Genomic DNA, 12,675 nt, shown 5'->3' with positions numbered 1-12,675 from the left:
GCATGTTGAGAGCCACTTCAACCTCTGAATTAACAATATATTGCAAGATCTCAACAAACATGGCAGTCTCATTCTTCACATTTCATTCATACTAGGACTTCTTGAATTCAGAGGCAAACATGTTTTTGTTCTTTCATAGAATAAAAAAATAGTGGATATCATTAAAAAGTTCATTAAAAGTGAAGCATACTGCAACAAGCTGAGTAACAAACTAAATCTTGCCTTGGGCAACAAGCAGAATTTTACTTTTTGTCCCTTTATCTTCCAATCTTCTCATGTCAGACTGTGATGGATGAAAAGAGTTTCCACACCAAAATCTGAATTCTCAGCAAATTACTGACAGCTGGTGTCATTCCAAATTAGAGATAGGCTATTACTAGTGATTTACTAGTTTATTCCATGAACTTAGTCTTTTTGACTGCTTGCAAATTATTTGTGAATTGGTTTTGATTTTTCATGTGCATTTGTTTGTAATTGATTTTTGCTTGAGATGCTGCCTGTGTGGAGAAATGTTAATCGTGTAGGAAACTTGTTTACCCTCCATGAGCTTTGTAATATTTTTTAGAAAACTCATCTTACTATTTTCCTTCTAAACAAAAGAGGTTATTTTCTACTTAGCATTTATTCACTAACGTTTTTTGAGAATTTGTTTTGTGAAAAATTTAAATTATGATAGAGAGCTCTGCAGTATGAACCATTCAACAAGTCTTTTTGAGCAAGCATACTTAGCTCTGCCTCTGTGAGAACATCCCTGCAAATGAAACCTATCAAAAGCTTTATGACTGGACAGTAGAGAAAGGTCACTGATCACAGCAAGCATCACAGTAAAAGCACATTTTCTTTGCAAGGATATATAAAAATAACATTAGGCTTCATTTGTGTAATTCTAATTCAGTAATCTCTTTTGCATTATCAGTTTCTTCCATGCTTATCAGCTCGCTAGATACTACCTGTCAGTACCAGCAAAAGAGAGAAATTAAAGGATATGTAAAAACAAAATAGTGTACCTATTTCTTCTTTATATCATTCCTTCATGATGTGAAGTATAGTCTTCCCCCCTCCCCCCTTTTTTTTTTTTTGCAACAGATAAGAGATCATTTAAAGAAGCACATAAGCAGAAAAAATCTTCACATTATCCTTTTATAACTTGCTTATTCACTCCCTCTCCTATTGGCTTTTTTTCTAAGAAGGAGGATTCCCTCACATTTGATTTTATATTCCGAATCTCACGCTTCTCATTTCTGACCAAAAAATATGAGAAGGGAAGAAAGACTGAACCAAATTGTGTTGTTCTACACGGCTTAGATGATTATATACACAAAAAGAACCTTGCTGCAGTGCCAGGAAAATTAACTTGATCATCTGGAAAATTTTGTCAGGGAGGAGAGTCTTCCCTCTACTTTCTGCATATTGCTTGAACCAGTTCTTTTCCTTACTTATTGTAGGACATTTTGTTCAATAGGGCTTTTAGATGGTTGTATACCATTTTTACTTCATATTTCTCACAGCACAGAATTCATATTTATGATTCCTAATCACGTCCATTAGGAGAAACAGTCCCAGAATAAATCTTTAGTATTTGACCTTTATTTTTTAGTAGATGAGAACATTTTGGAACATTTTTTTTTTCTCTTTTCCCCCTTCAGTTAGATCTAGAATCAAAAAAGCCATTCTCTATATCTAGCTCAGCAGTGGTAAAAGATGTCAGAAATCTCAGGAGACTTTTGTCTCACAGGAAGAGATGGGTCTGTATCAAATGTGAATTTTATTTAAAATGGACTTTAGTTTGTGGAGACCTCATAAGCACATCTCTAATCAAAATGGAGTAATTTCTACACCAAAGCAGCATTCATACAGAATACACATTTCGATGCAGCTGAGCTTGACAGGGAAGATTTAAATGATTTCAGGAAGGGATATGCATGATTCAACACTGAGTAAAGGCATAATCTTTAGAGAACACGGAAAAGTGGCTCTTCTTAGAAGTATAATTTCTGCTGCGTGCAAAATGCATTAACATGAGAAAAGAGGATTGCGATAAGGTTCCATAATACTGAAGCTACATTTGTTTGTTCCGATGCTCTTTGTGTGACATCAGTATTTATTGCCTTACTGATTTGCATTATATGTCAATATGCATGCATCATTCTGGGGCTTCCATGAATCACATTGCTCCTTTCATTTTTCAGGTGCCACAATGTCAGCTGGACTGGTGCTGCCTCCATTCAAGGCTGACAAATTCAGCAATGATAAAGTCACCCTCCTTTTTCAGTATTTATGCAAAATGTCTTTGCTAATTAAAAATGATCTATCATTCTAAAGGTACTTATGGCACTGATGTATTTTCATCCCTGTGAAAACTGAACCCCTTGCAACACCCCACTGATAGAGAAATACTACTATTATTTTCATTTTACAGATGCAGAATCGCAATAGACAGAAAAAAATTACTTCTCCAAGGTTATACGGTAAGTCTACAGCAAAGCATGGAATTATCTGAGATTTCAAAGCTTCAGGCTAGCACTATAACTATTGGACCAAACATTTGTCTTCTTTTCAAGAACATACTGTATCCTAAATAGAGAAATGACACAAATCCTTAGAGGAAAGAAAATTAATCCTAAAGCACACATTTCAAATCTGTATATAACATTATGCCTACCATACAATTTTTCCCAGTACATTTCTGAAGCTTTAAGAGTATCAAGCATCAGACAAGCTTAGATTCAGGTGCTAGTCTTCTATTTTTTTTTTTTCAACCCTCTCACAAGTAGAAAAAAAACACAGCAAGTCTCCAGCAAAGTAGAAAATTACCTGAGTTTTCAAAGCTTCAGGCTAGCATTACAGCTATTGGACTAAATATTCATCTCCTTTTCAAAAACTTTCAGCATCCTGAACAGAGAAGTGATAATAAGTTACTGCAAATTTGAAAGCAAGTAGGACTGTTGTTTGATTACTTCACTGCACAGTAAGTAGAAACATTAGAGCATGAAATTTTCATATATTTTAAACAGTGGTTGATCAGAGTTTGAGTTAGTTGATATTCAGGTAGGAAATTCAGAAGGAAGGGGAAAGACTCTTACATAATATTTATAAATTCTCTGTTTTGTTTATCTCTGTTTAAAGAGAAAGAAGACAGAACTTTGGGTTATTGTTATTACACAAATGTGATAAAAGTTATTAAATGATAACCCTATTAACTTAATACATTAGCCTTTTTAAAAAAAAAAAAAAAAAAAAAAAAAAAAACAACCAAAAAACCAAACAAACAACCCCCCCCCCCAAAAAAAAAAAAAAAAAACAACAAAAAAAAAAACAAACAACTTCAGGAATGTTTCAGTTTTTCAAAGCAGACTGTTTCTTAAAAATGTGTTTGAAATCTCTTTCCATCAATGTAAATTACAGGGAATAAATTTGTTTTTTCCAATAGTCTTATAAATGGAAAGGGAACAGAACAAGCAAGAGGCAACATGTGCTTTAAAGGAGGTTGAGTACCATTTGCAAAAGTCATGTAACACACTCTGTAACAGGCCAGTTTTATTTCTTCTTCAATTCTTCAATTCAGTGGGAGAAAGTGGGTCTTTCCTCTTAGCATGAGTGGTATTACTGAAATAAAGACTGGTAAGCTGGAGACAATAAAAAGAAGGTAGATAAAATGCACAGTTCTCTTTCAAACTTTATAATGGCTGTAACATAAGTGGTGGAAAAAGAAGCAATAAAAAAAGAAAAAATCATAATGATACGGATGTTTACAGACCAATTTCAGACAGTCTAGTTTTGGGCCTCCTTCTTTCTCAGATCTTTGACAGTCACATTTTTTAATATGCCAGTCACATTTGCATCAAGGTAAAATGTTTACTTTACACATTTAATTCACTACTACATTTTATTGATGTTCATGTTTTAGTGAAATTCTTAACATTATGTTAACGTAGGTCTGTGTAAAACTCTATCCTTTAGAGGAAAGAAATGAAGGGATATGTGAGTAGGATAGTTTTCTAGGGTATTTATACAGGCTGTTTCTGGCAAAAAGAATGATACTAAACCACCTTGGTATTCTTAGAAAACAAAAATGTTGACTTAAAAAAACGGGCAATTTGTCAGTGGTATTTGACTCTGTTGCTAAACTGCCCTTACTGACTGCTCTCTAGAGTGGCCCTCCCCACACACTTGCTCAATGAATATATAATTATTTACATCAGAATGAGATTTGCTTTACTGTCTTCTGATGAAATTATCTATCGGGGAACTTCCCTAAAGAGTATTATGTAGAACACCAGTCTCTATGGTCAACATAGCCTTGTCTGGATTTATAATCAATTAATCAAACTTGATTTTAAAAATGAGAGAGAACCCCTCCAGGACAGGCACTGTACTGCAGAACACTCCTCAGGGATATCGAAAACCGATGTTCAAGTCACCGCTATACATCAGTCAGGTAGATTGCTTTGAAACAGTATCTCCCACATTGCAGGAAAGTGTTTTCACCACTGTTACCTGAGTACAGTGTTATTTGCGTACTCTTTTCGCAAGAGAAGTACTCTGCACAAGGAAAGTGCTATCTAGGAGGACATGAATGGTTGACAGCCATGTGCAGAACGAGACAGATTGCTCTGCAGAGCTGCTGCCTGTGTTACACAAATTAACCCAGGACTAGTTGCTCAAGTGCCATGGAAAGCATCATGACCCTTTCTTTCTCCTTTTCTGTCTTAAAGGATTCTTTCTACAGTTCTCTTATTCGTGTTGTGTGCAAGCCAAACTTCCTAACACAGAACTTGATAGCAGCCAAAAGTCACATGTTGGAATAGTGAGAAATCTTTGGAGCTCCTTTCTTAATGACTACTCCTTTTCTTTTTCCTCTACTGTTCCATTCACTTCTAAATAGATTAACGCGGCTAAGTGATATGGATAACTGCACCTGTACAAAACATCTTTTCTGAATGCTTTATTTGCTACAAAACTTCAGGTTGTCACAGATAAAAGTTGTGGACCTCAAAGTTACAATCACCTGAGTAAACAACTGAAATTCCCTTAACTTTGTTGTCTCTCTTGTTGTGGTGTGTTATTAATAAGAAAAGAAACAAACAAGGCTATTTTTCAAGCGTGACTTTGTTTTTCAACTTCAGAAAGCACCTGTAAAGAATTTCAGAAGGGGTATCAATATTATGGTGTAAGACTAGAGCTTTTCTACCACTTTTTTTTTTAGGTCTGCCACAATTTAAAAGCAAAGCATGAGGTTCAAGTTGTAGCAACGCATCAGAAAGATTTGAACTAGGTTTTTCTGATACTCCCTGTGAGTTTTTCAACCACATCACAGTTAGTTAAAGCCTTGATCGTTGCTTCAGGTGAGATGATTCCTTCAACAAGTTCAGTTCCTAAGCCTGTTGTAGTGCATTGTATGTCTCCAGAGTCTCTTATTGAAAAAGCTATTTTCACTGAGGTAAAATGGGTTTTGCTAATAGCAAACTTTGCAAAACTGCACTCAGCTGGGTTATGCTATGTATAATTGAAACTATATTCTTCCTTTCAGTTTTCCTCATGGCAGAAGAGACATACCTCATCACAGTAATTAAGCCATTATAAATATACATTGATTATTCTGAAACCTATGATCTGATATAAAATCCCAGCATTACTGTGCTTTAAAACATCGCTTTGACATATTACTTAGTATTACAGTATTGTACTCCAGCAAGATAGTAAACTATTCAGTATAGTACTCTCAAGGGAATGGGGGAGGGGACAGACATAAAACCAAGACGTTGGTGCTGTATCCTCAAGTACTGATTTTAGTAAAATGGCTTAGTACTATCTGTACAGGGCTAAAATATCCCCCTGCTTTGTTTTGGCTGTGAGAGTCAGAGTTGTCACCTACCTAACTACTGAGGTTAAATCTACAACACTATTTAAATAGTTTGCAAACTAGCACTTTTAAAAAAAAGTTCTTCTGTGGATTGACAGAATCTGGGAGGTGTAAAATGCAGAGGTGTGAATAGCTGGCAACAAAATTCATAGTGTGGGCAAATTTATAATGTATATCATAGACCTGTATATCCAGGATTTCTGTGTTCCATCGGAAGGTTTTGGCAGGCTCTTACTATCGTAGCATAAACTGGGTGAGAGAAACTTTTTTCTTTCTGATAACTAGTGGACAAATCAGTTTTAGTCCTTTTTATTTCCTTAATGCAGCCTTACTGATTTTGCAACACTATTTCCAGTTTTCTTGGCAACAAGAGAAATTTCTTAAAATTCATCTTCTATAAGGTGGCAGCCCAGAGCCTGAGTGTTGGGCAACACTGCAGAGTCAAAGTTTAAGGATTAAGGTTGTTCTTGCTATGGCTGTTCTATCTATTCAGAGCCTGACCCTCACTTCAGAGTCCTTGACTCGTTACAAGGTTGGTGATTTAGCTATTATGTTGTAGTGTATGTATTTGCATACAACTGCTCCGTAACTTCAGTCTTACCCATCAGTGACTGTCAGTTATCTGTAACAACACAGTCCATTAAAAATACTAAATTTATCATTCGTATTTGTTTTGAAAGTCTATTATGTAGAAAGGAAAACATAGTGTATTATCAGAGAGCCCACTGTACTGTGCAGCCACTGTTACCTATTAGTAGCTGCTTGTCAGTAGCGCTTTTGTTTATCTGAACTTTAACAAGAGTTACTTTTGCTCGTCTTCAGACTTGTGAAAACTTGTTACCTACGAGTAGAGTGTAAATGTTCCTCAGGAGGATGCACTAGATCACCTGCTGGGAAATCGGTAATGTGTGATTTTCAAAGTGGCGAGATTTCTTAGTGCTACTCAATGTCATCCTGTCATCATCCAGAGGAGAAAGTCGGCTGGCTGGTTGCTCAGCTTCAGCTCTGTGAAATAACTCTTGGTAAGGAGTCACAGAGAAGTGAGTGCTGTACCTTTTAGAGCTCCACTCACCACAACAGTAGCTTAACTTGAATCTTTTCCTCCTCTGTCCTCTGCTGGAACCAATCATCCGAGGAATTGCTTGGGAACATAAGTTCCTTCTACAAGAAAGGATTGGCCATCTGATAAGCAGAGCGACATGTGTGTGTTAGGATCACAGGAAGAATGTGGTCCACTGAAGCAGGTATCTCAGGATGCTCAGTCCTATGCAGATTTCAGAGAAGGAGAGTGTCAGAAGGGACAGCTATAGCTTTGTCTAGCTCAGTCTTGGAAAACTCCAAGGATAGGAAGTACACAACTGTTTGGGGCAATGTGGTCTCCACAGCTTTGGGGGAGGCTGTATCACTATCCTAGAAAAGGTTTTCCTAGTATTTACCCTAAGCGTTCCAAGACAAAATGTGTGGCCATTGTCCCTCATTTTACCATCTGCCACTACTAGGAAGTATTTGTCTTTATCAGCTGCAGTTTCTATCAGTTAAATATTTGGGGCCAATCCATGCTCTCTGCAGTCTTTTTTTCATGTTTGTCAGTGGTTTCATCAGCTTCTGATCAAGCTGGTGAAATGACAATAATTTAAAATACAAATTTTACTATATCCATTTTGGTAATCTGGGCTCAGCAAATTTGAGTAACAAACATTAAAGGTAATTCTTTGAACCATGTCTAGTTATAATGCTGACTTTGGTTTGCAGCAGCAGAGAAGCACAGTGCTGGATTCTAAGATGAGTATTTCAAACCATACATTTTGCAGATCAGTAGAGGATGATTGACCTCTAAACATTTTTGTTTTTTCCATTTGTAATATGCAATTCTATAGTGAGAGTTTTTAAACAGAAAAAAAAGAAGTTAAAACTCTTTGTTAACCAGGTAATTCCACAAAAGTAGTACAATTACATGCTTTTAAACAGCATTGTGTCTAAAGTCTAGGACAAAAATTGCTTAAAATGCTCTTTATGAAGAAACAGGGTTATTTCTGGCTTTAACTGAGGGACAGGCAAAGACACACTTAAACACCAAAAGATTTGAGTCTAATGTAGCAAATCAGTTAAGTGTGACCTTAATTCTAATGATGAATTTAATTCATAGCAATATCTAAAGGATATTTAAATGTAGTCCTTTGATCCAGAGTACTGCTTCTGTTTTCTTTTTTTTTTTTTTTTTTTTGGTACTTGATGTCTATTTAAAAGTGCTATTCTAGTGTTAAGTTTGAATTTCTGACCTTTTAACTCACAGATCTCACTATCTAGCATTCACTTAGTATCTGAAGTCATAGTATCAGTAATATAATGCTAACATTAAAGTTGATCAATATTGTACAATTCTATTATGTACAGCTGCTTTTTGAATTAGGATACAGCATCCTTAGCCAGATCATTTACAATTTTGGTACTACTTCACAGAACCAAAGATGGTGACATCTTTGTAGCTGACAGAAAGAGCAGGAACAAGTGTTATCAGAGAACTAAACAGCTAGCTTCAAAGAACTGGGACTAATAAGATTTTAAGAATGGTATTGACATTGTTCTTACATTAGTATGAATATTGAGAGAAGTTAATTTAATACAGTAGAATTGCATCCATACAACTGAACACTGCATCTTATCTCCAGACTTTCTGGAACTCTGGATCCTCAGACAAATCTGACTGTTGCTTCCATCCTTTAAAAGTAAATTAATTTAATACCATATAAATAACTTGGAGTTCTTACGGGAAGAAATAACAAACTTGTTTCTTTAGCATGGATAGGAAAACTTTTACTTCACTTTTTGTAGAAGTGCAGTAAAAAAATTGTAAAAATTTTGTAAAAAATATTTCATCTAAATGAATTGCTACTATCATCCCCATATATGACCAAGCAAGCTGTTGACTAGTGTTTTGCATGCTCCTGAGCTGTTGCAAACCGTCCCAGTGGCGATTTATATTTTAAGTCTGCTAAAGGCACATAGTTTCTGAAACTTGCTGAAGTCCTTTAGGTTAAAGGGCGCTATATAAATCTAGTATGCTTTAAAATATTTTTCCCTGTCAATGAATGCACATATATTTTCAGACATCAAGCAGAGATTGCACTGGGAATTTTGCAATACTGAAGGGATATTGTCATTATAATCAGAGTGGTTATTGAATAAGACGCATATTGAGGAAGACAACTGAGACCTGAGGTGACTTCAGAGTGAAATTCCAATCAGTTCATTGCAGCCCTTTCTAGGAACAGGAGAGATCCCATTATTTTGATCTGTACTGTCATTTGCAATACAAGCATACCCTTTAGTGAACCTTTCTAAAGCTGTTTATACTTACAGATTAAGATTCACAGTCTACTTTCCTTTGCAACCCATTTAGAGAGTATCTGCTGCATGTGCAAGTCTTTATGCTTTTTATTGAACTACATGCATTTCCACTTCTTTTTTTCTTTGGCTAAACAAATCATGTGTTGATAGGAGCTCTTACTGCAGTAGACGAAACAGCCATGCTCTTTGTAAAGTTCAGCCATAGAAGGATGAAGAGGAAAAGAATAATAAAAAAGGTTTTGTTAAATATTTTCTAATAATTTCTATGCTTTATGAAAACTTTGCACTTCTTGAAAACCAAAGAAATGTCAATATATTAATTCCTGTCTTTGTTTGTGAAGAAAATGGTACACTTCATTCAACAGATCTATTTTCTTTCTCTTCTTTCCCCCATGAAAATAAAATACATTATCTGTTCACCTTAAACAAGATATGTCTAGTCTCTTAGAAAGACGCCTATGGAAATCTTCAGCTCTTAATCTGATTTTTCCCTTTTTTTTCCACGACAGATAGGCACCTTCAAAAGTTATGAGAAAGTGCTTTAAACTCATATTTTAAGAGACACATATTCAGCCATTGTGGGGATGCGTGCAGGTAGCTGCAAGATTCTGCTTCCTGGAAACCCTTTAACACTGCTGCTAGAACTTCCTATATTATATTTTTTAGCAGAAATAAATTAGTTGATCTGATCTGAAGGTCTCAGTTTACCACAGGTTTTCAGACCACAACTACAACAGCTATGCTTCTGTTAACTTGTCACTGAGTTTATCTCATCTGTTCAGAGAATCCTAACTATGCCAAGCTATAGCACAGAAAGAAGCATCCTGCCTTTATTTTTGCTGAAGTTATTCCATTTTATTTAGAAGAATTCAAGACTTGTCAGACAAAGATCACCAGAATTAACTTGACTGTGTAACCAGTAAGAGTTGTCTTGATACCCAGTCCTTGTTTGAATTATATTTTATCTAATCACATAACGTCTACTTCATGTAAAAGTATATAAAGTTAATGAATTTGGGTCTCTCTCAAGTGAAAACTTTATGATGAGGCAGGAGTTATATCTGAAAGCGCCACCATCTAATTCTTGCAGATTACACAGGCGGCATTCAAGCATGATGGAATTCAGGATTACGCCACCAGGTTATCCTCTCCTGGAAGTTTTAATTCACTTACATTATCCTCCTATGTTTTCCCTGTTAGGCTGTGATTTTTTATGAAGATAAAAATTAAAAAAAAATCCTGATGTAATCCTATACTAAGCCTTAAGAGGAATGGCGTGGGACTTGTCTTACCATACTCCCTTAAAGTTCTTGGGAAACAGTCTAGACATTTTTTGTTGTTATTTTTTTCTTCACTGGAGCTGCCATTATTCTAGCTCACAGTACCAGATCTTTAGAGAGTCCCTTGTGGTGATGAATTGTGAGTAAAAATCTATAGTCATACACTGATAGTGGGTATTCTTAGGCAGGAGCAGACAAAACCAGCTGGTTTATATATAAACCTCTAAATTTATTTCACACAAAATAAGCTTTTACAGCTTTAACCACACAACTTCTCTTTAATTTGATTTAAGGTTTTACATTTCATTTGACAGTCACTGAAATGTATTGCATTGTCTCAAAGTGGTACTAAATTCTGAGCTGCCAACACCAATATGGCAGTCTTAATTTTATCCATCAGTAGTATAAGAAGAAAGAAAAACATTTTAAAAATGGAGGAAGTATACTTTGCAGAGTTAAGGCTTCAAGAAGACAAATGCAATTAGTTTTTTACTCTCACTGCTCAGTTAACAATTTGCAACCTGGAGGAGTAACAAGTCAGTCATTGAATAGTGTGTCAACACATGTATCTCATCTTTTATTGTGGCATTATCCTGCTGTTTTTACATTCTCAGAAGTGGACCTGCTACTGAAACTTATCATTATACAAAAATTAGGATGATTTAATAACAGTAGTTCGATTCCAAGGTTTTCCATGTAATTGGTTATTTTTTCTGTAAATCTTTATGTAATGCCAAATTGGCAGTGCTCAGTTTTCACATGTAGCATAGTTTGGTTTGGGTTTTTTTGAGTGCCTTTATTTTTTCTGAAAATAATCTATTCTTGACACTTACATCTTAGCTTTTAGAATTAGAGGGCCCTGTAAACACATATAACACAGAGGGAGATCCCTTCCCACATACCAATAAATTATGGATTATTTAGAAACTTTTGTTTGCTTTTTAACTTTTATGCCTATTAGTAACAAAATAAAAGAGAATTGACTTCCCAGGTCTCTCTTTGAAGTCTATGAGTATTTATACTGCCTCCAATGGTTAAAGGTCCCCTGCCCTAAAATTTACCTTGGAATGAGAGGCCACTCTAAGAAGCTAAAATGAAAGCTTCCCTACTGAGGCTAATTGTGGCACCTTTATGATGTCCCTAAAGCACTGTTAGAGAAAAAATATTTTGATCATTGAAGGAACTGAGCCTTCAGGCAGCACTGACAGCAGTGACACTGTAGTCACTGGCATAGAAGATAAATGCAGTGAATTCAAGTGAGTGCTTAAACTTTAAAGCAAATGGGTGTAAAAATCTCATCAAGTACGCGATTTTTATAGAATCAGACCCAACAGAATATTTTTCATTCTCTTAAGGCAGGTGGGCTCTGCACAGACAGCACTGACAGTTGGAAACTCCCAGATTTTAATCCCAGTTTCCACTCAAATTCTGTCTGTGATCATCACAGGCTACTCACATTGCTTACTGTACTTAAAGTCTCATTTCCTAAAAGGGCCATGTCAGAAGGTTATTTAATGAAGAGAATTTTACATCTGGAGCAATATGTTGAGGGAAGACATATTGAGAGATTATCACGTCGCACAGCAACAGTGCATGTTTTAAATTCATTAGCGGTCCAGGCAGTGCCTGGTGCCCCCTGGCTCCCCACAGTTCCCAAGATAGTTTTGAATCCGTCCTCCCACTCTGTTAACTCTGGTTTCTAACACTGGGTCTGTCCAGGCAATCCACGCAGCAGCAGGGAGGGAGGGCAGAGGCTGCAAGCTTGGAGAACGTAAGTGACTTTGGAAATGCTTTTCTCCCTGACAATATTGCCTCTGTTGTGAAGGACTGGCTTCCTCAGACAGTCCTATCAGGACTGCAAGGTTCTCAGGCCTGAAAAGCTACCCAAATAGAGTGTTTAGCCTTGCCTGGACTCAGACTATTGTTTTGTAATAAAAGTTATAAATTGAACTTCAGCAAACAGCGTTAGTGAATAAATGGTGCATCTGATGCTATAGTCTTTGAGTGTAAGAGGCCTTATAGTTTCTGCCTCAAGAACATCAGCTAACACACATAACTTGAGGTCTGCACCACTGACATCTTGCACCTTTATTCCTATTTTGCCCATTCTTTTCATCTGATGACTGCTGCTCCCGTTCATGTTGGCCTACACCTAGGAAAGTGTTTTCATTACTGAATGGGGGA

Source organism: Tyto alba, unplaced genomic scaffold (genome assembly GCF_018691265.1).
Source record: "Tyto alba isolate M040663 unplaced genomic scaffold, T.alba_DEE_v4.0 Super-Scaffold_23, whole genome shotgun sequence".
Classification (NCBI taxonomy): Eukaryota; Metazoa; Chordata; class Aves; order Strigiformes; family Tytonidae; genus Tyto; species Tyto alba.
Note: the sequence above shows the minus strand (reverse complement) of the source record.